Source organism: Cupressus sempervirens, chromosome 3, assembly GCF_028749045.1.
Source record: "Cupressus sempervirens isolate cs-2001-9-10 chromosome 3, ASM2874904v1, whole genome shotgun sequence".
Classification (NCBI taxonomy): Eukaryota; Viridiplantae; Streptophyta; class Pinopsida; order Cupressales; family Cupressaceae; genus Cupressus; species Cupressus sempervirens.
This window is the reverse complement of record NC_143120.1, coordinates 71,481,759-71,487,193: the sequence shown is the minus strand read 5'-3', so window position 1 is coordinate 71,487,193 and position 5,435 is coordinate 71,481,759.

Here is a 5,435-nt window from a genome sequence, read left to right as displayed (position 1 = left end):
ACTTTTCTGTCAATGGCATCTCCTCATGTTGATATTTTATCATAGAGTTCCCATTGGCAATAAGTCTCATTTTTATTATGTTTAGTGGATCATAATTCCAATGACTGACAAAATCAAAGCCAAAAAAAGTTACCAATTCATTTGCCACTTTGAAAGCCTTTCTCTCAAATGTGAGGCCTCCAATTGCAAAAGGCAAGGAAGGAAATATCGTTTTCTTTTGTTGTCCACTAAAAATTTCATCTACACTCTCCATCTGCCATACATATTCTATTGCAAAGATCCTTTTTGGAACATGCATTGGAAGTTTGCAGGGTTCAACCGTTGAATCGTAAAACCTTAAGAAAGTGTACTCTTCCATGAAGAACCAGTCAGCCAATTGAATCTAACTTCCCAGTTGAATGCAATCTTTACAAGACACAGACAATCTAAGCATCGAAGTGTCTGTGATTTTATGATAAATAGGTGCCAAAAATAATTCTACAAAATGGTTGTAGTTTTTATTTGTAGTAGTCATCCTTATCCTATGTGTCCACTCATATACTAGACTCGGAGTCTCTGATTTCTTCTAAGTTTTCTCATCAAACTTATAGACCTCAATATCAAGCTTGTTGTTCTCTGTCTCAAATATTGGGTGATGCTTTGTTAAAAGAAGGTAGCACAAGTAACTTGTGAATCTAAATGTCTTTATATTTCCTATAGTTGTGCTTTGTTTAATCATTAGTAATTGTTGTTGCATAGATTCAAAAATTTTCCAAACAAAATTATATCTTACATCTACCTTCTCAACTGACTGACCTCGACAATGGATATTATAAATCATTTCAAGAACACTAGCCACCACTTCCTTGTTACTATCCAATCCTAGACAAAATGATAACAAAGAAATAGTATTTTGAACCCATGGCACAAAAATATCATACTGATAAAGAGACTTATGGTCTATGTCTAGTGTAACACTAGTAGAGGACTCATAGTTTATTAAACCCTTAATAAATGAATCTTGAAAAACTCTTTCCAGTTTGTCATAAGCCTGCGCTAGTTTATCCAAGTCAATGAGCTCGTTAAAGCTTTCTGGTTTAAACCCTAGCCCTAGGTCTAACAAAGTGAAAAATTCACTCTCAATTATGGATAAAATTTCTTCCTGAGTGTTTTGGTTTACAATTGCCTTTCTATTTTCATCATAATTCTGAGTGCATAGCATTACAATTTCAGGGCAAAGGAATACTTTAGGTACAACGAGGTTTGCTAATCCAATAAACAGTGTAGCTAGTTTATTTGTATGTGCACGAATACTATTATTATATTTGTAATAATGTCTCCCCTTTAATGGATCTTTCCACTTATTAAAAAATGAATGTATAATTCTCATGATTCCTAAATCTCCATGGATAATAGGATCAAAAATATCATGACATTCATCGATGAAACCTGGGGTTTGTAGCACTTGCCTGAGTTCTATAATGTATTTCTTTTCCTTTATGCTTGCACTCATACAGGAGGATTTTGACTTTGTTTTGCCCATGCCTGCTACTGGTTATTACACAAAAATTTTCTTCAAGCCCTATTTAAAATAATTGTAAAGTGTAAACCTAAGATAGTTAAAATCAAGATTTCTATTGCTGCAAATTGCAATGAAAAAAGTTTTAAAAAAATTAAATACCCAAAATTGAGATTAAATAATTGGTGTTGTCGTTTGATACTCAAGTTTCACACTTTTAGTCTTTAGAACACAAAATTGAATTCTACCAGTCTTTGAAAATTTGAAAATTGAAAACCCTATCATATCGAACTCGACTTGGAGAACTTTCAACTTCATACTCTAAAAACATACAAGGTTAATAGTTAAAAAGAAAGTATTAAGTAATCAATGGTTTTAGGTACTTTACTAATAGTATGTACAATGTACATATAAACGACATAAAGAGTCAAGACTCAATAATTTAGTAATGTACATAACAATTTTTTTAAAAGTAAAAATTTATTACATTGATATACATTTGAATAAATTTGTTCATTTTAAACAAATTAATAAATAAAAATATAACTTAATTATCGATGATTCGATATGATTTTTAGGTGAATTTGTGGAGTGATATCACTGTTGTCAAGAGTCATCTGCAATCGTGACACGTGTCAATCATGCCACTTGTCAAGGACACGTGTCACAATTTTAGATGAATCTAGGCACTTGGAAAAGCATTCCCCAAATCGGTCCAAAATTCATCTCAAGCCATCAATCTATCTTTTAGTCAATGGTTGGGATTTCAATTTTCAGGTAGAATCTTGTAGTACAAGTGCCCTAATTTCAGGTTAATTTAATTATTTATATAAAATATTTTTTAAATATAAAAAATATAATTTATAATAATTATTATAATAGTTATAATATAATATAAATAAAAGATTTTCTTTTCTATTATAGAAATGATTTTCTTTTCTATTATAAACTTTTTATTGTAAAGATGATATGAAAAATTCAATGAAGATATATTAAATTTTATAAAATAAAATTGGTGCAAGATATGAAACAAGTGCCACTAGTACTTGCCTTTAGTTTTTATATAAATCTAATTTAAATTTAATAAATTTATTATAATATACAAAATATTTTAATTAATAAAAATGTAATATAATTATTATTTTTGAAATGATGTTAATTTAAATTTAAATTTTATTCATAAATATATATTATATAATCATAAAAATACATATATATATATATTCTATTACATATATATCATATGATTATAATTATATTATATTATAAATAATTATATTATATGTTCTATCATATAATAAATAATTATAAATAAAAATAAAAATATTTTTATAATAATAAAAAATCTTAAATGATTATATAATATAAGTAATATTATTTTTAATTGAATGACAAAAAACATATTATAATTTATAAAAAAAATACATTATTAAAATATAAAATATAAACCAATGCACTTACATTAAAAAAATAAAAATATTAACATTAATGAATCACATTGAAAATGAAATATTTAGCTCTTAGCCCTAAGCCTAGTACCTATCAACAAGTACTAATAATAATTAATAAATTATAATGACAATAGTTTAGTTTAAATAAAATTTAAAAATATAATTACAAATGTTATATTTTTATTCATATTTATTATTTAGTTTCAAAATAAAAATGTAATATAGTTTAGTTATCTATAAATTATTAACATATATTGATAATTGTAATAATTGTTTATAAATATAATTATTAATATTATTAACCAAGTCTTCCAATTGGCAGTGACCAGACACATGTCACAATTTCGGATGAATCTAGGCACATAGGAAAGCATTCCCCAAATCAGCCCAAAATTCATCTCAAGTCATCAATCCTTCTTTTATGCAACGATCAGAATTTCAGGTAGAATCTTCGAGTACACGTGTCCTGATTTCGGGTAGAAATAGACTTTATCTTCAATCTTTTAAAATTTGGCTTGAATTTGAACTGTGGTCATTGAAAATAATTTTCAATTTACATAGCATATTAATTAGTATAGAGAAAAGTAAAAGAAATTGTTATTAATTATTATTATTTTACTTTTAAGCTTGAGCAATGAGCATGTCAAAATCATGATGTTAATTTATTTATTTATTTATATAAAATATTATATATATAATATAATTTATAATAATAATTATAATAGTTTTAATATATATAAATAAAGGATTTTCTTTTCTATTATAGAAATGATTTTCTTTTCTATCATAAGCTTTTTATTGTAAAAATGATATGAAAAATTCAATGAAGATATATTAAATTTTATAGAATAAAGTTGGTGCAAGATATCATGAAATAATAATAATGACAATAGTTTAATGTAAATAAAATAATTACAATTTAAAAATATGATTGCAAATGCTATATTTTTATTCATATTTATAATTTAGTTTCAAAATTAAAATATAATATAGTTAAAATATCTATAAATTATTAAAATTTAACATATATTGAAAATTGTGATAATTGTTTATAAACTATTCTTCATTATTTAAAAGATTTCATAATGAAAAAAAAGTTAGAAATAGCTGACAAAATAGGTATACAATAAAAATTTGACACATGAATTATCAAAATTATATTTAACTATGTTAAGGTTATAATCTATTAATCTTTAGTTTTCCTTGAAGCTCCATTTGTTTTAACCAATCAGATTAAAAAAAAAATAGTTAATTATTAACAATTAACTATTTTTAACAAATGTCGTAGACTAATAGCAACATTTCAACAGTGTATTGAGAATCAAGATGCCAAAAAAAAACTTACAAAGTCATAGACTAACAAGAACAACAATTTCAGAAGCCAAAAATTATTATTTTCATTGATAATATTTTAGATTGTACAATGTACATAATACTGATTCATAGCATAGATATTCAAAATAGCTGATTAAATAAGCTTGGTTTTACTATTTCATAATTTACAAAAAAGGGCAAGGCCCAATCCAAAGAAAGATACAGATATCCTAAAAACATTTTTTCCCTAAGGGCAACGGGTAAGGAAACAATATTTGGAAACAAGGAACAAGGAACCAAGGAACCAGGGAGGCTGGAAGCATCAACGGGCTGAGGGGCCAAGCGCTTGAAGCTTTTAATTAGAAAGGCCTTCAAGTCCGTCCGCAAGGAATCTTTTGGAGAAGATGATGTCAATGAACTTGTCCAGCCATGTGAAGTCGATCTCGCTGACATCGTCCAACAACAACCATTTCCATAGAAAATCCCTTCTGAGCCGCACCCACTTTCGATGGTGAGTCAATTGTCATTTGTTCATGTCGAGTAAGAAAGGATGCTTATGTATAATGCACCCTATGCCTTCCTCCCAACACTTGTCTACTACATCTGCAAAAGGAATGCCAATGCCTGACCCTAGTACCTGCTCGATCAATACAAGAATTTTGACATCATCTTCTAAAAATGTTTTCATAAAAATGCTACGCAGAAGCATCAACATGTCTATTTGACTACCTCCAAGGTCGAGAAGAGACACGAGGAAGTGGGAGGTAATATCCATGGACACATGATACCTCTTATCATTTCTCAAGAATTCATGGCCAAGTACCATGAATATAGCATGGTAGATAAAATAAATCTAGGCATCTACCTTGCAAACCATGGCAAGGACATCGTCAAGAATCCTGGCCAAAAAGGGCTTTTGCAAAGCCATTGTAGTGAATTTCAAAAAAATTGGCGTATCCATGACTAAGATTCAAGAAACTCTACAAAGTACAATTGCAAACTGAATTCAGATTGAAGAATATGAGAAATGATAATGAAAGAGGAATGAAAGAGGCTATTTAATCGTAGTTGCATTTAATGCTTTGGCATTTGCGATCTTTCATATCTTATTTTTTCGTATTCCTATTAATTTTCAAGTGTGTGAAATATTGAAATGTACTGGCATTAATGTC